We start from the raw sequence: 24,612 nt of genomic DNA, 5'->3' as shown, positions 1-24,612 counted from the left end.
ATGCAGAGTAGTGCACCCCAGCACCCGAGACTACTCATTTCCCACTGTGGCTCCCAAACAGGATCTCCCCTGCCATGTGCTCAGCATTCTGGAAAGGGAAGGGTAAGGAAGATAACATCAGCTGCTGCAAATAGGCCTGGTGATTTCTGACTTCAGTTTTATTAGGAATTTGAAGGTGACATCCCTTCCTGATGAACACATCCCCAGCCCATTAGTGTCAGCCAGAGTTATGCTCACATGGCACAGAGAGCTGATCTCTTCTGTGTGTCTGTCCAGGCTCTGACACACAGCCCCACTCCCGGGCCTTACTCAAACAATGACAACTTAATGAGCATTTACTCAGTGCTCCATGTCTCTATAAAAGTAATTTTTAAATAGCATAATGGAATAATATTTACTCGACAGCCTCTGCATTGTTTATTCCCCAGTGTCTATCTTAAAGTCTTGTAAGATGGAAATAAATATTTACTCACTCTTCATTCATGCAGTTTATTCTGTGTAGAACTGCAGCCAGCTCTATTCATCCTATTGCCTTTCAGCTGGATGCTATAAAGAGAATAAATTAATTGTTGCTAAACTTATGTATGTGATAAAAAGGACAAAAAAAGTTTGTGCTGGCTCCTGTCTGCATTTTACTGCACGTGCCCCCTCCCACCCCATCCCCTCAGCCAGGGTGAGGGAGAGTATGTGCATATAAAAATCACATTGCCTCCAGCTCATTGCTGTCCATTGACACAGCCTCTCTGTAAAAACTTTTGATGAATAGTCAGCATCTAATTCCTCAGTAATAAAAAACCCTAAGTTGCTTGCAATCATTATTCCAAATGGAAAAATTAATTGTAAATAACTGGAAGTCAATTAAGGCTGGGTTCTGCCGGGTAATGCAAATCTTTTATAGTTTTGTTTCAGTTAACTGCCTCATTAATGATTTATAGATGTGTATACAGCTGTGGGAACCATAGCATTATCTAATGCACTCAGAGAATAATTACATATGAAAAGAACTACGTGGCTCAAGGGAAAAACTCAGAAATTACTTACTGCCTTAACTTCAACCGTATTAAGATGCAAAGCATTTAGAAACCAACTGTGATGTTTTATCATATTCTTGAGATTTCATGTTCTTTTTAAAAAGGGAAAAATAATTCTTTCTAAAAAAATATTTGTACACTTCAGTATTACACAGTACACAAAAATCAGGATGTCTCGGCTGAGAATGTCAGCATTTATTTATTATTTAAAAGACTAAGTTATAAACCATTCCCATTGTGCATCTGCTATACAGGAATAAAAGACATTTCTCCAGTTAAACAATTCATGGGCATATGCATCTATCTCCCTGAATTACACAGAGCCAGAAGTAATTTTGGGAAGACTTCCTTCAGGAGTCATTTTCCTGAATATACAAATACACTGGTACATTTTCTTTGGTGATGCTAATTTTGGAAGTTTGAGGAGTTTTTTGTAAAACTTTATTTTCCCTCTTGAATAGGGCAATGAGCTTGAAGTTTGCACCATTGGATACTTATGTCTTGTAGATTTTAATCCAGTGATAAACTGCTGCTGGATATTTCGGAGCACCATATAAGATCTTTTGCTTTTAAGTCTGTTTTTCTTCTTTTGAGGGCAGAGAAGGGGTCAGGGTTTTTCTCCCCAAACACAGACATTTGACCTGCCCTGACATTTTCCATGCAGTTATCTCCATATCAGTGCAGGTCCCCAGAGCTCCTGGCACTGCTCTGGGAGGATTCCCTGTGCCAGGGCAGAAAACCCAAGTGTGCCCCAGCTCAGCCTTCATCCTCAGCCTGAGCAGCCACATCCCCTGCTTTTGTCCCCAGGGTGGCTCCAGGAATATCAGGGTGTTCCTGGCCAGCTGCTGCTGGTTTGAGCTGTCTACAGCATCCTCAGAGCCACCTCCTTCCCCATCCCTGGGACACCTCCCAGAACATCCATCCTTCCTCTCTTCCTCCCCCACCTTCTCCAGGCCTCTGCTCCCAGCTCTGCCCTCCAGCTGGTGTGGCTTTGTTGGCTCAGTCAGGTGTGACATGAGCTGTCTGTGCTCCTTCCACCTGTGGGAATCCAGGGCTTCCCTCTGGGACCCTGGCAGGTCTGGGACCCTGGCAGGGGTCAGGAACCCCCTTGACAGAACCCCCAGAGACACTGGTTGTGATCTCTGCCCATGGAAAAGAGTTTTCAGTCTTACAGGATGAACTACAAGCTCTGTGTTTGATATAGGTAATAATTAAGTGTGGCATGGGGGCAAAAGTAAAATTTTAGGGTTCTAGATTAGGGGTCCAAAGGGGACAAGATGCAGGAAATTGGGTGTGCCTTGTCCTTTTTCTCCTTCTTCATGCCCTCCATGTCTCACTGTGGTGTTGGCATTTTTCTGTTGGTTCAGGCTGGGGACACACTGTCCAACGTAGGTGACAGATATTGGCACGTTATTGTAAATGCAGCCCAGGGAGTTTCTGGTATTTAATGTTTGTCACATCCCACTGAGGGCAGAGCCCCACACGCTGCCCTGCAGGACAGAGCTGGGCAGGGCAGCAGAACATGTGAGAGATCAACAGAATAAACAACCTGGAAACCAGCACAGACCAATTATGGCTTCTGCTTTGGCAGCGGGGCAGAAAGACAGAGACTTTCTACAATTTCAGAATCATCAATAGCTCAGATTCCAACACCCACCTGTCCTGTGATTTTTTGGTCATACATTTGGCAATATTAAAACTCTGGCCCAGTTGTCTATTGGAACTATACAAGGCCAGAGGGAGGCAAATAAAATTTTTTATTTTGTCTGCAGATGTTCAGACTCTTACATTAAACCTGTAACTCTCCTGTACCACCTACTCATTTCCCAAATCACGTCAGCACATTCCACCAGGTAGGAAAGAAAAACAACCAGCCTGATGTCCTTTTTGTGGGGAGGAGGAGTGGGGAAAGGACAGCAGACACTCATTCCAGGTTTTCCCAGTGCCATCAAACCACAAACACTGCCTGGCCACCAGCCTGCTGCTGCTGTGGGATTAAATGGAGCACAGGATGCTCAGTGTCCTGCTTGCTGTGCTAGAGAGCTGCTTCCACAGAGAGGGATGCTCAGATGAAAATCCACAACTTTTTTTTCTGTGCAGAAAATCTGTGGTAGTTTCTGCTTCTTCATGCCTGTTAAAAACAGGTTGAGGTGTTTGTAATTCTGCTTGGCACTGAAGGAAATTGTTGACTCTAGATTGTATTGACTGATGGAATAATTCGGGGTGATGAGGTCTCAGGAAGTAATTTGTTCCCACCTTCCACTCAAAGACTTCTGCAATCACGTCAGTGACCATGTGTGAAATGGAAGTGAAGGCAAAACCATGGGAATAAGTTTTTTGGAGGGTTTATTGCCAGATAATAAACAAATAGACAACTGAAATTGTCATAAGATATTTGTAACTCTACAGTGGTGTAATGAAACATGTTAACCTACAGGGGCAAATTAAGGGCTGCAAATCAAGTATCATTTAACATTAGAAAAATGTACTTTTAATTTTAAGCTTTTGAGGCTGTACAGCATAACCTGCATAAGGAGCAGCTAAATTAATCAAGATTAAGCTGTCTAGGGTGATTAAACACACAGGTACAACCTTTGGCTGGTGACATCCTCAAAGATGTCCTTATGGAGTTGTAGGCACAGAGTTACAGGGCCTTGATGGCACTGGAATGTGCCTTGGAATATTCTTGTGGAGCGTCTGGGCTTGACACCTTCTGGTTCAACACAGTCTGGCCATTCTTACCTTCTGCTATCTCTGTTTTTATGTTTTATTTTGGTGCAACCACCACAGGTAATTCCATTAAGTCTTCCTGAACAGTAGCCAGTAGTTCTTATGGCCATTTCTTACTTGCTTTTGGAAAATAATAAAATAAAATAATAATAGGTGAGATATTTGGCAAACCATCTGCTAATTAGCAAAAATGTTTAGTTATTTCTCTTGTTTGGCTATAGCTTATCACATTATGAGCGGGAAAGATTTTAAAGCATTCTCAGTTCTGGTTTTAATGTTCTTTATAATCAAAAGGGTAAAATGAAGGCACATCACCATGATGAGGTGTGTGGTGGGAGGCAGGCAGAGAGACCTGCCAGCTCTCACCAAGCCTCTGTCAGAGCTGAGTGTTCCATAAAGATGCTCCCTCAGAGACAAAAACAATAATGCAGATCCAATTTGCATCTCAGATCTTCTGCCCCTGAGAGAGGAACAGGATCGTGAAATTATAAACTGGAAGTAACACTTTATTGTGAATTCCTTTGCCATTTCAAATGCAGCTTGGAGACGGGATTGCTGCACCCAGTGACTCTGCTATAAATTGTTAAAAAAATTAATAATGCCAAGTTTTCATATGTCACAATTGACAACTTTTCGTAGCAAAGAAGAGAAATTTTGGAAGTTTGAGCCCTGATTTTGTCTGATTTTTGTCTGCCATCCTTTCCTTTCTCAGTCTCACACTCAGGCTGGAGATCTGCCATGAGGATGAGCCAAAAGCCACAACCATTGTGGTGGGACAGAGAGGGATGGGAGAGACAGGAGACCTCTGGGGACTCCCCATCCCAGCAGGTGGCCAGTGGAGCTCCCAGGTTCTAAAGGTGACAAACTCATTCCTTAGCAAGCACAGCTCAGTTTCTCTTCTGTTTCCTCCCACCCCCAATCAGATAAATTCTCATAACCCGGAAAACCCAGCCAAGGAAGCATTTATTTTGTTTCCATATGACATTCTCCATCTGAAGGATTTGTAAATCAGACCCAAAAGTCACTCACAGCAGGTTGAAATCTGATGTTAAAAAGATTCAATCTGGGAAAAAAAAAGATAAACCCACCCTGAAATAAATTCTGATCGATTATATTTACTATGAGTCCAATTATGCTTTTCCATTTTATATAATTCTTGTGGAAGGCAGGGGGAAATTATGCATATTTATCAATATGGTGTTATTCTTTATTCTGCCTGTATGCCTTTGGCAGTGACTTCAGAAGATAAATGCTAAACTACCCAGCTAATAACTCAGGAGCTTTGCTCCGAGTTCCAGATGCCCTGGAGGAGAGCAGCCCCAGTGATCATTTCTCCTCCTGGATGGAAATTTTGAAGTGTTCCAGTTGGATCAGTGTTTGAGAAAGAATTGTTCCCCTTTATTCCTCCTGGCTCGTGCTGTCCTTCCCGTGGGGAGCAGAGTTTGCTGGAAATGCCTGCCCTGAGCCCTCCCTGTGGGGTTTGCAAACATCCAGGCAGAGGATGGAGACCCAGAGGCCACTCCTAAAAATTTTAAAAAACATTTACCTACTTCTAACAGAAGAAAAGAGTGCAAAATGAGGCTGTGGAAACTATGCACCAAAATATATCTTTTCTGTACATGAGAATTAAGACTGAGTCTTAATTAAAATTAGCAGTGAATAATACATATTCACTTGAATAGTTTATTATTTCCTCAGTGCATGTGGTTTTATCACATCAATATGCATTCATGCACATTTTGTGGACTGTAAATGTGATTAGCCCTTCAAGTTATATTTAGGGCATTTTTAAATTGGCCACTTGTACCTGTGTGCCACACATCTCATCACTGCCCCTGGAATCTCATAAAATCAGAAAAATACTGAGAACTTCATCAGCACTGTGACCTCATTTGAAGAGCACCTAAAAATGCACTTACTTTTATTATTTAGCTATATACAATTGAACCTTACATGTGATAGCTAATTTTAAAAACAATATATGCAATTTCATGTTCCCGTGGGTGGTGAAATAAGTGTTATTTTGTCCTTACAGCTGTTACTTTCTCTCAACATAATAATACACAAATCAGTAGCAGAAAGACAACATTTCATAGTCCTTCCTTATGCTATAAAGGTGATGCATATTAACTTTGTAGTTGGTACTGGTATAAAAAGTGCTGGTGTATTCTAAGTGCATTAAACTATAAAGTCATAATAGAAAGTACCAGGATGAAATTATTTTGGACAGCTGGGAAGACTTTGATGCTATAAATTGTAAAAAAAAAATTAATAATGCCAAGTTTTCACATGTCACAATTGACAACTTTTCATAGCAAAGAAGCAAAATTTTGGAAGTTTGAGCCCTGATTTTGTCTGATCTGAAGAAAGGGTGCCCAGCTCAGATCTGAGCCCTGCCTTCATCCCCCAAACCTCGCCCACTCTGTGGGATAGGGCCGTGTAAAAATCCCAAAATAGGGGGGTGTGGGGACACAGAAAGCCTCACAGCAAAGATCCACCTGATTCCCATTTACAGATGGGGAAAGGGATGCCAGGTGGAGATTGAAGGGACTTGTTGAATGTATGTATAAATATACGGAGAGCTGGCATTTCATCTGCTCCAAATGCAGTCACACCAAACCTGGAGGAAGAGAGAAACCATAAAATTCCACACTCTCCTGCTGATTCAGGAGGGTGGGAGAACCCTCTGGATGGGCAGCTGATGAAATCTCCTAATTACTCGTGGCCAATAAAAGCTGATAGCCCTGCACTGGCCAGGAAAATGATGGATGCAGTTTGAATTCCACAATTCTCTCACTCTTTGCCCTTCATTTTGTGCAGAAGAGAGCCTGTGGGTGTCCCCATGTCCCCAAAATCCTCAGCAGGTGGAAAGAGAGGATGGCAACGGGAATGAATCAGAGTGCAGATCCAGAGTGATTTTAGGGTTCCACTGGTAACATTTCACTGAATTAAGGTGATTTTTTGTGTCCTGCAGGCTCCAGACAGAGATTGTGGAAAGGGAGAGATGAGGCTTGTGTGGGTTCTGCTGAGGTAAAACATTCCAAGCACGGCTGTGTCTCCATCCAGGCATTCCAGGGAGAATTCCTCACCCCACTGAATCCAGGAGCCTGCCAGGGCACAGAGACTGGCTGGGAAAAAAAAAATGGATAAAGATATTTTTATAAAAATCCCCCTGGGACCATCTCCTGTATTTAATAAGGAAAAGCACCTTCTGTGCAGCCAATAAAAGTAGAGTCTCTCATGAAGATTTATACCATATTACACACTGAAATTCAATGTACAATGATACCCTTGTGTATACAGTTGTCAGAATAATAATCTTTGTCTGTCTGATCAACTTATATTTTATGCCAACAACATGGCATTTAATATTATACAGTTTCAGAGGAAGAAAATAAATTTATTCATGTAACAACTTGCCCAGTAGCTTAAACAGACAAAGTGAAAAAAAAATAGCTTGGAGTTTTTACATTAACTTGTGATCCACAATACAGATTTCTATACAATTTCAGCAATTTTATGCAGCAAGAAAAACTATGATTCCTAATCTAGTTTCTGAAATTGTCTCACTATTTTATGCTGCCACGAGGAATAATGCAGTTGGATCTGACTGCTGCAGTTTGCTTTTGGCATCCTCCTGAAACGAGGAGTCTAAAAATACAAATGGTAATCAACAGCTTCTTTCTATATTCTGCATTGTCACATTCTGTGCTGTATTCTTAGGCTTTGTGCCTCAAAATATACATCCAGAAACACTTATAGAGAAGTTATACATGGACTCCCCCACAACCAAAGCACTCCTTGAGAGAAATCAGTGGAGTCTTCCCACGACTGGGGCTGGTTCCAAATGATGCAAAGCTCTGCCAGATAAGAAAACCTAAGCAATATAGAAAATCTCTGTTGTATGTAGATCCATTAAATCTATTCTCCCAGCAGCCTGTGTAGAAAACTGACAGACTTTGAATGATTTATTGGTATCTTTTTAAAGGCATCTACTTTTTTACCTTACATTAATTTTTCTTTATATAACAATACCTGACAAAAAAAGGAAACCTGGTGACATGCCACTCCCACCCAACCCCCCCCAAAAAAGCTAATGAAAAGACTGGATAGAGGATTGGGAAGAGAAATAAAAGAGGATGGTTAGAAATGTATCTGTGCCCCAAGATGCACCCTAAGAACAGGAGCTGCAGACTCAGAAAATAAAGGGGTGCCACAGCCTTAGAGCAGTTAAACCTCACCTAAAGTTGGTTTTATTATTGGTGAGCCCTGGCAGAGGTGCCCAGGGAAGCTGGGGCTGTCCCTGGATCCCTGGCAGTGCCCAGAGCCAGGCTGGACAGGGCTGGGAGCACCTGGGACAGTGGGAGTGTCCCTGCCATGGCACTGGATGGGCCTTAAGTTCCTTCTAACCCAAACCATTCTGGGATTCTGTCATTGCTGATGAAAAGTAAAATTCTTGTGAGAGTGTAACAAAATGGGCAGAGTTCTCCATTTTTATCAAAACCTCCAAGTCCCCTGGCTGGGCTGTGATGCCTTCAGGGAAGCATTGCCTGATGATCCATTGGTGACTATCATTGAAACTTTTCCAAAATTGTGTATTGTTGCACCAAGACACAATTGAATTGCTGTTTCCTCATAACAGGATGTGCTCTGAGGGCCTGAGGAACGTGACTGATTCCAAAATACACAGACACACACACGTGCACACACTCACACACAGCTCCTGCGTGGGAAGGAGCCACCAGGACGTGTTGGCCAAGAGTTGGACATTTCTTTTGCAATCAAAGAGAGGAAACAGCTCTCCACTGTCATCTTAATTATCAGAATCTTCCTATTCAGGCTGCTGTGGACCAGTTTTTAGGTGAGAACTCATATACCAAATTAATTTCTGTGGAATAAAAGAATTCTGTTTAAGAACAGAATTAGGTAGCTCATGACAGAAACACACATGAGAAAAATACACTTTCACTACAGAAGTAGAAAAAAAGCTGAAGGAGGACACAGATTAAAACCAGCTTTGAGATTTATAGGAATTTGTTTGCATAGAGCACAATTGGAGCACTTTGATCAGATTAACTCCCCTATATAAAAGCAAACCAACACTTCCAACCCCCATCATATTGCCCTGGGAGAAAAACAAAAAAAAGTCAGTTACAAATGAGCTGACCCTCAAAATAACTCAGGCCTTCATGGACTGATAGTCTGAAACTGCTCCAGAGAGGTGAGAAAAGGCAAAGGAAAAATCAAAACATCAGAAAAGGGAATTGCCTAAAAGCATAAGAGAGCTCTTGCACAAGGCCAGCTGAGCAGGGAGGTTCTGCTGACTGACACCAGCTGGGCAGGGCTGGAGGCAGACTTTGGAAATATATTCAGATTCATGGCACCGTCTGAGAATTAGAAACTTAGAACCCAAAAATAGAAGTTATCTATTTTTATTGGCAAAAGAAACCACCAGAAATCTCCCAAATCAGTTGCACGTGGTAAAATCAAAACACTTTGTACCTGGAGAGGTTTTATTTGTAGCTCAGTCAAATGCACTTTGAAAACTGCTCAGTGGTAAATGAGTACCAGATTAATTGCTGTTAAAATCAGATTATGATTCCTAGTATTGAAGTAAAAATTAAGGATTACAATTCTAATAAAAATAATAGATTATTAAGTGAAATACAGTTTTCATCACTCAACAACTATCATTACCAGAATATGCTTTTGTCTGGAAGTAGCTCAGTTAAAGTAACTTTAAGAAAAAGCAGATTTTTGTTTCTTTGTTTCAGAAGTATTCTACAAATTCTAATGATCCCTTTAAAAGGTTTCATCCCCTCCAATTATCTTCCAAATATATCCTGAGCAGGGATACTGTGACACAAATATCTGTGTGCTGCAAATGCACTGCACAGGAATGTTTGTGCTCGTTTAACCAGGCACATTAAATTGAGCTGCACAGATTTGTGTCATGTATTCCCCTCGGATGGCTCAAGAATGCTGGAGCCCCAGGAACAGATCACCTGCCACTCTTGGGCCCAGGCCTGCTCCTATGGAAGTGGAATATTTCATATTTATTAAAATAGCCAGGGCTTCCTACATAGGGAAGAGATTCAACAAACAAAAGCTGCTCTTTTGTTTGTATTTGGACATGGGCTTTTGCAGTCACATTATTTATCTTTATTAGTCTTAACATTTTTTGTCATACACCTGAGGATGGTGGATTTCAAAACAGTCACATTTTGTAGCTGATGGAAAAGAAAATTTCCTTCTTTTCTCCATACAGATGCATCTTAGGTTAAACTGTGTAAGCAAAGTTTTCCTGAGAGATTCCTTTACCCACTGGGAAAATTTTGGAAGATGCCACATTAAATATTCCAGCAGCTCAGACCTCATAGAGAGTTTTCTTTTCTAATGTAATGAATTTCACCTGTTTTTCTTTTCACTTACCAATTTGCTTATCCCAGCAGTGTAGAATGAAAAATTAGTTATAGAAAACATATAGATTTTATATTTAACAAAGTGAAGTAGGTAAAAACTGCTCCATAAAAATATTTTTTGCAGGGCTTTTTTGCTTTGAAAGAAAACAGGTATCCCTGTTCCCTATTAATCTTTTTTGATGCATTCCGTTCAGGGTGGCCAGCAAACTGATAAGATCGTTCCTTCAGATTTCAAAATTACTGAATCTGGAAATAGTTCTCATTTATCTCATGCACTGCTGAGAAAACAATCTCAAATCGTTGGTTCTACTGATGAAACTTCCTTAGCAACACAAGGGCTCCAGAATTATTTTTCAGACCTTGTCAATGCTTCCTGTGAGGTTTCCGTCACTGTCAGCATCCAACACCTCGCAGATGAGCAGGGAAAAAACCCAGCCAGCCCAGAAAGCTGTGATAAATTAATAGAAGGTAAATTAATAGATTAAATGGAATTAGTAGGAGCGATGATAAATCTAAAATTCCCTAACAATAGTCCAGTGAATTATGTTTTAGATTTATGAAGTGTTTTATCATGTAGATGAGAATCCATAGGGAAGGGACTGGGGGGGTTAGAAAAAATCAGGGAGGCTGAGCACTTGGACCTGGGCATTTCTTGGGGACTGCACCCCAGGAACCAAGGCAGGAGAACCCTCACTGCCTTGACTTCCCCAGCCTTGCTGCTGGACAGGGCACCCCAGCAGGAATCCTGCTTTCCTGGATCCTGCAGACTGCTCTCTCTGCCGTGCTGGCACTTAAATAGGACTTTTCAGCCATAATCTATCATGCTAAATTATATTTAGGCCCCAGTTTAAACCTTCACCACCTTCAGTTTATACTGGCAGTGTGCAGCCAGTCCCTTAAAACAGATTTCAATAGTTGTAAAGTCTGTAAAGTGTCAGCAGTGCAGGATTTGGCTTTTAATGTAATTGGAACAGAATAAAGTTACTTTTTTTCAGGTGCCTCCACTCTCAGGTTAGAGGGTGCTTTTTTGCTGTGAAGATTTTTTCCTTCCCTGACACAAACGTTCACCCCAGTTCTCAAATTTACCAGTGCTCATCTGACACTTCACAAGTTGCCAAATGTCTACTCAAAAAAACCCAAAAAACCCAAACCAAAAACAAACACCCCCCACAAAAAACCCCCCAGAAAACCAAAAACAGAAAACCCAAACGGTTTCTGCTGAGTTCTAAGCTAAGTGTTAGAGAGGAAAGCTGGAAATTAGTGAGAACCTGTCTATCCAGGGCTGAGCAGAGCCACTGAACATTAACCCTTTACTGACTGCACTGGGTGTTGTCTGCCCTTTGCTCAGTCCCTGCTGCCAGGGAGCAGCCTCCCCTTCCAGCTGCTCATGCCCTGACTTCTATTTTTTACTTTTTTTTTTTCCTTCAAATTCCTCATCATTTTTTTAAAGCTAGTATGATTCATCACCTGCTTTCCAGAGTGGCTGACACAGGGCTGTGTTGCCCAGACTAAAGTAGTCAGGAAGGGAAAGAAATCCCTACTGAGGCTGTACAAGACAATCCATAATATTCTTAAACTATTTTATCACCTTTAAATCTTCAACTTACTCCTTGCAATACTTCAGTCTAAGAAAAGCTCCTTAAAATTTTAAGAACAGGTTAAGAACTCTTAAGAATAACTCAAGAATAGCTTCTTAACCTCCTTCTAAGATGAGCTGAGTGTTCCCCTCTTGATCCATTCTGCAGTGATTTCAGACAGACAATTTAAAGCCAAGGAGATTAAATCAGTCAGAACAGAATGGTAGATAAGATTTCAAATGTTCAATACTGAAATATCTACTGCACAAGAACGGTGGGGAGATATAAGCTGGTAACAAATGATACAAAATAAAGTTAAATGGCATCAACATTGTTAGGATCAAGAGCTTTCTCCTAAAAGCAGTAAAAAACTATATGGTGTACTCAGTGAAGAAAATGAAAAGATCAGATAGTTTATGTATTTATACAGGTTGATGAGTGTATCACTGAGTAGAGAAAATTCACTTTTCCCTCCTGCCCCATCCCATCCAAGGGTGACCTGAGACAGTTCTGAGCAAACAGCCTGCACTGCCTTCACCTTCAGATCCAGGATGAATTCCAGATGAATGAATCAACGTGACAACAGAAAGCCCTGTCACTGCTTGGATGGCTTCCAGAGATGTGACACAGGGACTCGTGTGTTCAGCAGCCAGGAAGCACCAGCAGATGTGAGATTCTGGAATGCAAATCCTCAGCAAAATGGGCTCAGGAGCATCCTCAACCTGTCCTCCACTTTAATCTGTCCTCCATTTAATCTGTGTTTAAATGTCTGATTCAGAGGTTTGTCCACCATGGCAGCAGTGTTGGTCAAAGCAGTAGATAGTCATCTCTGCTCCTCTGACAGTTTAATGTCTCCCAAACCACAGAAAATTGGCTGCAGTGAGGCAGGAACAAGGGAATAAATGCCTGAAGGAACAGCAGAGCAGCACAGGCTGCATTGGGCTGTTCCACGTTTACATTTCTGTTTTATCACAGACACACATGGAGAACAGAAATATTCATTGGAAAGATCCTCATCCACTGGTCCCAGGCTCAGTCAGAAAGAAACCCTCAAAGTTCAGCTGCACAAGATCCCTCTGGATAAAGGATATAAGAAGAAACAATGCAGGCACAGAATTTGTGGTGACTGGGAATGGGGCTGTGACTGAGCCTCATCCCTGATGGGCTACAGCTGTGCAGGACAGGTGAACACTATTGGAGGCAATGGGACATGGAGTGCTGAGTTCTGCCCCATCCCAAAAGGGCACAGAGGTCCCAGACCTGCCAGGGCAGCCAGAGACCCTGGCAGGGGTCAGGAACCCCCTGGACAGAATCCCCAGAGGTACTGTCTGTGATCTCTGTCCATGGAAAAGAGTTTTCAACCTTACAGGATGAATTACAAGCTCTGAGTGTTTGATATAGGTAATAATTAAGTGTGGCACAGGTGCAAAAGTAAAATTTTAGGGTTCTAGATTAGGGTTCCAAAGGGGACAAGATGGAGGAAATTGGGTGTGCCTTGTCCTTTTTCTCCTTCTTCATGCCCTCCATGTCTCACTGTGGTGTTGGCATTTTTCTGTTGGTTCAGGCTGGGGACACACTGTCCAATGTAGGTGACAGATATTGGCACGTTATTGTCAATCCAGCCCAGGGATTTTTGGTATTTAATGTTTGTCACATCCCACTGAGGGCAGAGCCCCACACGCTGCCCTGCAGGACAGAGCTGGGCAGGGCAGCAGAACATGTGAGAGATAAACAGAATAAACAACCTGGAAACCAGCACAGACCAATTATGGCTTCTGCTTTGGCAGGGGGCTGACAGAGACTTTCTACAATCTCAGAATCATCAATACCTCAGATTCCAACAGGCACCCAGGTGCAATGGCTGTCAGAGGAAGAGTGTAAAAGAGGAGAACAGGCAGCAATAAGGGAGGAGCCTTTGGTACATTACTCAGTGTGGTGTTTCTGGCTGTCTTGACTGCAAAGTACCACCCCAGAGGCTGCTGTTCTTACACCTGAGGATGCTGTGATAAAATCACCATGTTTAAGGTAGGACAATCTGTGCAGGGCAAAATGTGCCTCAGAACAGAGGCTTCTGTTCTGCAGACAGCTCTCAAAATGGTTTTCAACTAACAATTTGTCTCTCAAAAGCTTTAACCAGGATATGAAAAGGTGTAGGGGTATAGAAGTTGTAGATAAAATTAAGAACATGTTTACTAGATGATAAGTAATGTGATTTGTAGAATAGTTTTAGTGGTAGCAGTGAGTTGAGTTTGAGTCTGTTTTAAGTATGTAGTAATGAATGTAGCCTATTTTTAATAGATAGGAATTACAGATTATGATATATTCAATCAGCCTACTAGTATTCTTATGTTGTACAAGTATTTTAAATACTCTTCTGAGACCCTCCCCTACTCCAGGTTGAATAGCAGGCAAAAATATCTCATTTATATATATATATTAAAAAATCACATTATTATGTAGCATATCAGCTGTCCCCATAAATGCCATCTAACCATTTGTATAATATGCTGGAAAGCCTTTAAAAACCGTATTACAGAATTAGAGGTGTAGAACACACCCAGAAAGACAAATTTATTGTAAATAGGGTCAGACTTCCACAGTTAAAACCTCTGGGAATAAAGGGAATATTGAAGAAAACAGTAAGAGTGAGAGAAGGCAAGAGAGCATAATAACCTTCCTTCCTCCTCTTAAATACTCAGTAAATACTATTTATTTATTTGAAGAGTTATGAACTACAGTACTGCTGCTGCCAAAGAGACAGAGCTTCCTCCCCATACATAATTTAAGCAATGAAACGTGGGAAATAATGCATGAAAGGTACAATTTAATATTTAAAAAAATAAAATGTAGATTCCTTGGTATTATATTAATCAAGTATTTCTTTAAACTTAAGACAATTAAATTATTGTCCTATATAAAACAAGGATTTTAGGTGATAAAAGAACTAACATTGGGCAGGTTAGTTTGTTAGCTGACAACCAGAAAAATTAAATTCAAGAAAGGTCAGTGTGCAAAGGGATTTCTCATCAGAGAGAAGATACTGTGTATCATAGATTTCAACTTTTTAATGTTTGGTATATTTTTACATTACATAAATCCCATACTCTACCATTCTGTACTATAAATACATTGCATGAGTTCAAATAAATGTTTTATGGTGTTCCCTCCCTCATTTATACCTTTAAAAATGTGCAGCTATGATTTATGCTTTTGAGGATGGCATAATAGAATTTGACATTTTCCAGCTGAGGTGTGGCCTAGTTCCAGCTCCATGCTTCATTACATCGCACTCCCTTTGAGAGGATGAGGAGAGTAAAAATAGCCAGGTTGTTAAAAATGTAAAAAGCATAAATGAATTCTCACCAGATGTGCTGTTCAATTGTCATTTTCATGAAATTATGGTTGTTAAACTTTTGTTTGCCATGACATGCTAGAAATCAATATGTGCTTTGAACAATGTGTCTGGAGAGATTGTTTCCTCCTCATTAACATCTCTCTTCTTTGGATTCTCCCATAATTTAAATAAGAGGCGATTGCCAGGGTCCAGCCTCTGCCATGGACCACCAGAGCATCCCCAGAAACTGGATGGAAAGGTTACAAACATTGCAATGCTTAAGTTAGAAAAGTGAATAGTTTAAAAGTTTTAAAAACACTGTCTTTTTGGCAAGGAACCAATGAGAGTGTAAGCAACACATAAAATATGTTTTCCTTATCCTGCTGGGCAGATTCAGGATGTTTTTATCTTAACATCAGAGTGGCTGGGTTTGGCACCAGGTGACAGAAATGCCTCACAATTCACTGGAATCTGCTTTGCTGGATGCTGGAACTAATATTCCAGTATGGAGCCCATTTTAAGACTGTTCTTTCACTGTAAGAGGAATTTAAAATAATTGTTTGAAGGAATTAATGGGAATTATGCTGCTTTTAAACTGTATGGGTTCCTGAACAGAGATTACTTGCTCACTCAATGGTCAGGAAGTTTGGGGTGGAGATTTCTGCTGTCTGAGGAAAAAATGCTGTTCTTTGGTCAAAAAAGTTGTTACAAACAAGATAGCCAAGAAGAAAGATTTGTCAGCTTCTCTCTGAATGGCAAAAGGTTGAGTAGATTACTCAATATTTGTCAGGTTTGAGGTGATTGCCTGTCACTACACAAGACGTGAATAATATTGACAGCTTTATAAGATCAAAATTCAAAGCAAGGCCATGTGGCTGCATCACACAGAACTTTGCAAAGACCTTCTGTGTCAGGAACCTGTTGGGCTCAGAGCCACAGGATGGTCCCTGCTCCGGGGTCACATCCCAGTTCTCCAGCCACGTTACCCAGTTCTGCCCGAAGGTGCTCAGCAGCTCCTGCAAACAGCCTGAGTAATGACATCACAGCTTGTTCTGGGACATGTAACATGAAGCTCTACACCTGTAGCCCTAAAGAGCCTTAAAAAGTAAATTATAGGATGTTTAATTATTATTCTTTTTCTTGCACATCCTTACTCACACTCAGAAAATCCTTGAAAAGCTGAATTATGAACAATCCCTGGTGTAATCTTGCTCTTAGATGCTCCAGGAGAGGGTGTGTGCAGGTTTAGGGGAAAAACCTGGATCTCCTTTGGGATCAGTGACCCTGTTCCTAGTAGAAGGGGTTTCTGAATGGACAGGGCAAATGAGCTGCTGCAAATGCAAAAGGGTGAAAACAGAATTCTGTTCTCTGTTTTGTTACAGGGAGGGTCAGCAAACCCTCGATGGGGTAATCTGGGAAATGTAGGTCTGAATGGGAAGGGAACCAGGATTAAATACAGAAAGAAGATAAGCTGTGAATGGAAAGTGGAAGCAGAAATTGAAGGGATAAACTGACTTGCAGTGAGGACTGATAAAAATAAAAGAGGTCTGGTATTAGGTGAGGGCTTGGAAATACTCATCTGGATGGAAACCATGAGGACAGTTAGAAAATGGTTTATAGACTGGGACAAGAGGCAAGTCTGGGGGAAGAAAATGGGGGGAAAATAGTAAAACATATTTAAATCTACTTAGAAGATGAATACAGCCACGTGACAGGTATTTGTCTTCATCCCATGCCTCCTATCTAGAGATTTGGCTGTATCAAAAATACAGATGTTTTTATTTCTCATTACATTTGGCTTCTCCATGAACCTCCTCTAAGTAAAGACGTCAATGGAAAAATTCAGATCTTTCTGCTGGTCATGTTCTTTGTAAAACTAATGGTGCTAAGCAATGCTGAACAATATCTTTCTTCTGGAAAATGCTCTGAGAGATTGAATAATACCTTAGAATGTTAGAAAAAAATTAAAAATGGAGCAAAACAACTGCAAGCTCAAGAGGATCTTCCCTTTTGCCGAGTCCATTCTGAACTCCGGGAGAAATCCGGTCCGCGTTTTTGCTCTTGCTGAGGCCATTCCGAACTCTGACCAAAATCTGGTCCTGGTTTTCAATTTTGCCAATTCCATTCCAGACTCTGACAGTATTCCGGTCCTGGTTTTCTCTTTTGCTGTGTCCATTCCAGACTCCGATGGTATTCCGGTCCGGGTTTTCCCCTTTGCAGACTCCATTCCAGACTCTGGCCAGAATCCGGCCCGGTTTTTCCTTTTGCCAACTCCATTCTGGACTCCGAGAGAAATCCGGTCTGGGTTTTCCCTTTTGCCGAGTCCATTCCAGCCGCTGGGATAAATCCAGACTCTGGCTGGATTCCTGTCTGGGTTTTTCCTTTTGCCGACTCCATTCCAGACTCTGTCTGGATTCCTGTCTGGGTTTTTCCTTTTGCCGACTCCATTCCAGACTCTGGCTGGATTCCTGTCTGGGTTTTTCCCTTTGCCGACTCCATTCCAGACTCTGGCTGGATTCCTGTCTGGGTTTTTCCCTTTGCCGACTCCATTCCAGACTCTGGCTGGATTCCTGTCTGGGTTTTTCCTTTTGCCGACTCCATTCCAGACTCTGGCTGGATTCCTGTCTGGGTTTTTCCCTTTGCCGACTCCATTCCAGACTCTGGCTGGATTCCTGTCTGGGTTTTTCCCTTTGCCGACTCCATTCCAGACTCTGGCTGGATTCCTGTCTGGGTTTTTCCTTTTGCCGACTCCATTCCAGACTCTGGCTGGATTCCTGTCTGGGTTTTTCCCTTTGCCGACTCCATTCCAGACTCTGTCTGTACTCCGGTCCGGGTTTCCCTCCTGCCCGTTTCTAGCAGATGCGCTTTGGCTGTGGAGACAAAGCCAAACATAAATTCAACCCAAAATGCATCCCACTTATCTTGCTTTGGGAAATATTTCTGAAAAAAAATAATCTTACTCCTGAAAAGGAGTTATCGATTTCCTGGGATTGGCAGGGACCTCAGTAAGGATATTATAATGTGGCGTTTGATGTTCTAGAGGGATTTCAACAAGTTGTGCATGGTCAAATTCCATTAATCAGTTGGCTTTCTTCCAAGGCTGTGTGTGTCCCTCTCATCTGCCGTGGTGCCCTCACTGTAAGGAAACCTCACCTCACCTGCTCAGACACATCTCAGCAATTTTAATTGCTTTTTCCTGCTCGTTACAGTACCAAACAGGCTTAGAAAAATCCGAGTATTTTATAATGCAGATTGTGGGGGTTATGAGTAGAAGAGGAGCGGTTTTGGCATTGTTGTGAGAGGATTACGGAGCGTGCTGGGGGAAGTGCCCCGTGGATGGATATTGATGGTGTGTGAGGGAGAATGGGAGACAATCAATGGGACTGGGTTTTGCAGGGAGCTGCTCAGGGAGGACCACTGCTGCCAGTATTGTCACTGCAGTGCTCTGTAATGGATGAGTTTTATTCTCAAGCTCTGCTAACATTTGAATTAGAAATACATGTTTACTGCTTCTTCCGTTTTGGAAAGGATGTGCAGGCTTAGATCAGAGCACGTTTGAGCCAGCCTGACTCAGTTTTTAGCAGATGACCTTTAATTAGTGGGAAGATATTCTATCCATATCATATTCGTTCACTTGTCTTACTGGGCATTAGATGGCTGCTGTGAAGCATAAAGGATTTTTTTTGTCCTAATCCCTGTGATGTGACATGATTAATGAGATGAAATTCCCATTTGGAGTTTCCTACCAATCAATAGGCAGATGGGCAGTAGTGGATGTCGAACAACAAGACAGCAGGAGTTGCTTAAGCTCTTGCTACTTTCATAGAGGAAAAATATTTGGAGACATAATTTAAAGGAACAGATATTATCCATTGTTCACATTTTTCTCCTTCTTTGATACTTGTTTCTTTATTTTTAATGATTATGGGGGTTATGTCATAGGTAAAAATGCCATCTTATATGTAAATAACATATTAAGCTAAAATAAGTATGTTGGAAAATCTTATGGATGTCGCTTATGCCAGGTAGATCTAACACTGCATTGGCATTGTGAAAACATTTGCAAAATGGTGGGTTTGATTTTTCTCCACATCCATGTTGATGTAAATCAACTTACACATCATAGAAGCCAACAGAATTACAAAGCCTTAGAATGAAGCCTTTGTGAGTATAAAATTAGGCGATTGTTTAAATACTGAAATGAAAAATTAAATGCATTTTGCATATCCTGCAAAATACATCCTTTTTCACCAATTTCAACATTTCACTCTCTGACCACAGAGTGTTTTATACCAAGGAATTAATGTGTGAAATTATTTAAGTAATAGGTTATTCTCAGCTGTGAAAATTTTGAAGTTTATAAAATGGGCGAAAAATCATGTCATTTTAAGTCTTTACCAATTCAAACTTCCCTTTCTTGAAAGTAGAGTTTATTTATAAATATGGCTAAGTATTAGAATAAATTATATAATACAATTATACCTTTATATGTCTCAAGATTAAAAAAAATAATACCATAGTGCATAAAAGGAAATGATAAGCCAAGAAAAGGCAAAATATGGCAGACTGGTGGATCTCTGCCAAGCAGATTAAATCTGAGGAAATAATGCAAATTTCCAAAAGCAGAAGCAGCAACAGTTTTCAGGAGACTTCTTTCATAGCCCTCATATTGATGCTTATTTTCTTCTGGGCAATATTTTAATTCATTTAACCAAAAGTATTTATATTTAGTGTTTTGTATGTTTAAATGATTGATCTTGTATTTTCTTCTCATTACCTCATTCTCCCTCCCTCTCACAGACAAAGATGCTCACAGAGTAAAAATTCATAACACACTTTTCCTAATGAACAAACTCCCACCGAGCACCAAAGTGCTTAATGATGCTCAGCAGGCAGACTTCTGCAGTTCCCCTATGTGAGCCAATGTATAATCACACCACAAGTTAAAACAAAGTTAAAACAATATTTAGGATGCCAAGAGAAACACTGGAAATGTAAGACATGCTGCATTTAAATTTTTCCAAACTTTAATTCTGTTCCTCTGTGTGTTCATCCGCTGTAATTCGGTGGGGGGAGAAGTGCACTGGCTGAAGTATTTGTGATTATGAAAGTAAAATCTCCTTGCAAGGCAGCCGAAGTAAATTAGGCAAACTGTTTTTAATCAGCCTTCAGTAGCTTGCAAATACCCTGTTTCAAACAATTTTATTTGTGTAATACATACTGTATATATTGATCTCGTCTCCTTTTCCTAAGTAATATATACAGATCAAATTCTGCAATTAATCAGCTCTGCAATGAAGTTAACAATGAAAAAAAACCCCAAACCTCTTTTTGCCATGCTTGTTTATTAGGATATTCTTAAATTAGAGCTGGCACTTAGAAACCCAGCTATCATGGCCCACTCACGAGTGCTTTTAGGAATGCTGCTCAGGCATTCAATTTATTCCTGGGATTATTAATAAGGCAAGGAGATCCTTAGACTGGGTGGTGGGAGGCCACTGCTTGCTCCCATCTTCTGGAAACATTCCAAAAACATGTGGATGTTGGGAACATGGTCAACAGTCAGACTTGATCTTTGGGGTCTTATCCAGTTTACCCATTAATATAATTCTGTGATTTTGAGACAAGTGCCCCGCCTGTCCTCAGACAATTCTGTCCTTCCCTGGCAGCTGGTGAACAGGTAAATGTGTGCCCTGCCCTGGCTTTTTCTTAGATACATATCCTTGTCTTCCCTCCCTGAGCAGGACACTTGTTTGGTTTGTTTCAGGAGAAAATCAAGAGCCCTACAAAAATATGGCAAAAATCCCCTTTAACTGAGACCAATCCCTGTCCCTGCTATGGTGCCATGCCAGGGATCGTTGTCCTTATGGGGAAAACCAAGGGCACATCTGTAACTACAGTGATTTAAAGGAAAATACATGGGACAATTCTATGGCTGCTGTGTTGAAAACCTGGCATCTCCTCATCTGTTCAGGGATGCTCCCAAAAGGCAGGTGTGGAACAGCCCTGTCCCTTTTGGGCTGTGCCATTGGGGCAGGCAGGTAGGGGCAGGGTTAGGAACAGGATGCTGCTGGTGCTTTGTCAGGGGTTGAGAAGTTGGATCAGATGGCAGACAAGCAGTGAGTAAGGCACTGTGAGGGATTTAGCTGTGCACAACTTCCCACCCAGCCTCAGGGTCCCTTGAAATCTCTTAGTCAAGAACAGAATTTCCAGTGGCTGCTTTGAAGTCTTGCTTCATGATTTTCTTCATGAGAAGACAACAGTCATTAGTGTGTTAGCTTAGCAAAACAATAAGCATACTAAAATGATGTACTTATAAGTTTGATTTATTTATGGTAAGGCTCACTCACAGGCATGCCTAATAATTCTGTTTTATTCTCTCCCCCTCTGTTTCTATGCAATGCATGGCTGCAAGTGGTTTGGCACAATTCTCTTCTCCAGATTCTTGACCATGGGTGACTGTGCAGCAAGTTCTGCTGAGAAAGTGCACATTAAGAAAGTCTTGCCCCTTTATAAGCACTAGGGCTTCTCTTTCCTACTCTAAAAACTACTTCATTCAACTAAATGCTGCAAACTTTCTCTATTTCACATTGATTTACTTAAAACACTGCAAGAACCACATGAAGATGAAGAGCTGGATGTAGCAGGCAAGGAGGCTGTTTGGTTTCCCCAAGGAGTGGCATATTCAATTATATATTATGGGGTCTGATTTCCTAAAAGGTTAAATTCAGGAAATACTGGGATTTCAGTCATCTTTATATTTGACCACAGTCTGAAGCTGGATGGATTCCCAGAGCCAGCCAATGCTTCTCCTGCATTGACCACCCGACCTCCTAAAATGGCCTGTTAAAGGCCAGAGCTTATTATTTATCCAGTGCTCATTCTTTGTGCAGCCTCCAATTTTCAGTGTGGTAAAGCAGACAAACCTTAGCACAGATAAACATTGGATATTGATTTTGTTATTTATAGGGGGAATTCGGGCTCAGTTCTCCCCCTGCTTCATGATCACTCAACAGAATATAAAGCATAATTTCCCCACTAGTGATTACATAAAAGGAAATGCTGATATAATTCTTATCATAATGGCACTGCTCAGTGCTCACATGGGAGGACATCTTACAAATACCTTCCAGAAAATCTGGATTTGGTACTACACTGATTATTTCACTTAAGTGAGGAGAAGAGTTTTAGGCATGTTCCAACACAATAAATTTTGACTGTAATAGCTGAATGAACCAAATGGTTTGGACACACAAGTTAATAACCATCCTATCAATAATTCTACATATAAAAATACATCTCCATGTATTTGTTGAGAATGAGGGTCCATTCATACATTTCCAGACCACTTATTTAAAATATAAAGCTGAAAAGCATGAGTTTGAATATTAACGACAATGCCTCAGGTTAAGATGAATATTTATTGCAAACTTCTTCTGAGAAATGGGAACAGTCTAAGCCACGTCATCTAGATGAACCTTTTTTTTTTCCCCACAATGTGGCAAAAAAATACTAAATATTTTAAGGTAATTCAGTAGGCAACAGGAATATTTTTTGCTATGCAAATATATTTGGAGAGCCTAAGATTCTTGTGTTCAAAAGGGAATGCTGCTTGAGAGAAACTTGTACTTATCAAGTTCTACTTGTTATAAGTAAAATGAATTTAGTTATAAAGGGAAAAATGACAATTGCTCTTAACTCCTGCACCATTAACAGTTGTGCTGTGTGGGAGGAGGAATAAATAAGATTTTGTTTTAAAGAAGGGACTTATGACCTGGCAATTACAGCTCCTGCCTCGGGCTCCTGAAGAAAAAAGCTTTTAAGTGTGGAGCTCAGCTGAGGAGGTTGTGCTGAGTGGGTGAGTGGGAGGTTCCCCAGGCAGACCCAGGCTGGCTCTGCCCTGCTGGGCTGGCTGCACACCAGCTGAGCTTCTTCAGTACAAAGAAGCTTAAAATCTCTGCCTTAACAGAGATTTTAAAAGCCAGGCTGTGCCACTTGAGCTTGGGCGTGGGATCACCCTGAGCTTTGGCATGGATTGGCCCTGCTCACCTTGCTCTGCTTCCCTTGGGGTAAGGGCAGAGCAAGAATTTCTGCCCACAAAATCCCAGATCCATGTGCTGCTGCCCCACCTGTGCCACCAGCTCCTGCAGGGACATGCAGGAAGCCTCTGTGCCCCACAAAATTTGTGCCCACCCTGGCACTTCCAATAAAAATATCAATTATTATATACATATAATAAATATATTGTTATATTATATAATATAACAATATATATAGTATTATATATAAACATATATCAGGTGTTTTTCAAGTATTGAACAGATTAGCAAAGCGATTAATGGAGAAATTCTTATGTATCAGAAAAACTTGTGTCTCTGTTCTGCTAAAAAGAAAGAGTTAATATTTTCTTGCATCAATCTCTTAAATATAGAGCAGTTTGCTGTAGATCTCTGGTATTTCCCTTCCAAGTAGAGGCCTGACTGGAAGCCACAGCAAACCCATCCCATTTATTCTTTTTAATTTCACTGCTGAAGATCTGAAGAACCAATAAGTCTCCCAGCCAAAATTCCCCCTCATTCCTTCAAAATGCAGGTTAATACCACCTGCTTTATGTTCCATCAAAAAAAGCTCTAAAACTCTAAAGTAAAAACTCTAAAATCTCTCCACTGAAAACTTAGAAAAGAACTGATTGGCTCACTTAAGACTGCCCATGACTTGGGAAACAGGAAAATCTACAACATATCAAAACAGGACAACTGCAAAAGTTGGAATTGTGCACATCCAGTCCATTTCCCACCAGGCTCGCACATGCAGAGTTGCTAAACCTCATTACAATGTAGCATAAATGGAGGGCTAATTAACATAAGAAACAGATCCAAAAGAAAATCCCATCAACATACATGAAAACGAAGTTGATGTGTTTGAAATTCAGCCAACTACAAATTAATTCAACATAGATTACATATACAGGGAGGGAGAGGCTCCAGCAGAGTAACTGGCATTGTATGGGCAGCTATGCCAGGGAGATTCCCCTTTCCCCTGCATCCCCTTCCAGTCAGGAAGATGAATTATATTCGTGCACCATATGCTCCAGCACCAAACCAAGCAGTGGTCAACCTCTTGGTCCTGATAGCTGTAATTTCTTTATAAATTAATTTGTGCTGTGTCTGTTTTCCCCCCGTCTAGACAAGTGGTTCTGGGCCAAACACAGTCATTTTGTGGCTTGCAAAGGGCTGAGGTGTGTAATTACTGCACCCTGCAGTGTCACTTGCAGCTGCTGGTGGCATCCACGCTGGGGCCATGGCAGAGCACGTGCTGCTCTGGGAATCCCTCTGAGCAGCAGAGCTGGAGAGAAAGAGCCTGAACTGTGATCAGGGTAGGAACAGCCTGAGAAAAGCTCTGTGCTGGTGTTTCTCTGTACCCCAGCATCCAAACTGGATTTGCTGGAGCAAACAGTGGAGGTGAGAACAGAGCAGAGCTGGCTCCAGGCGTGGCTGCAGACTCTGGTCATGCCAAGA

The 24,612-nt window shown here is 41.2% G+C and overlaps 1 long non-coding RNA gene across 1 annotated transcript in view; it reads right to left on the bottom strand.

The window, feature by feature from the left end:
* Positions 1-24,612, bottom strand: part of LOC110471132 (uncharacterized) — a 109,779-nt gene that overhangs the window by 2,909 nt on the left and 82,258 nt on the right. The window contains exon 6 of the long non-coding RNA XR_002465535.3: positions 474-546. This is a non-coding gene — a long non-coding RNA (uncharacterized LOC110471132). The remainder of the gene's footprint in view (positions 1-473; positions 547-24,612) is intronic.

Source organism: Lonchura striata, chromosome 14, assembly GCF_046129695.1.
Source record: "Lonchura striata isolate bLonStr1 chromosome 14, bLonStr1.mat, whole genome shotgun sequence".
Taxonomy (NCBI): domain Eukaryota; kingdom Metazoa; phylum Chordata; class Aves; order Passeriformes; family Estrildidae; genus Lonchura; species Lonchura striata.
This window is presented reverse-complemented; position numbering and strand designations above follow the sequence as displayed.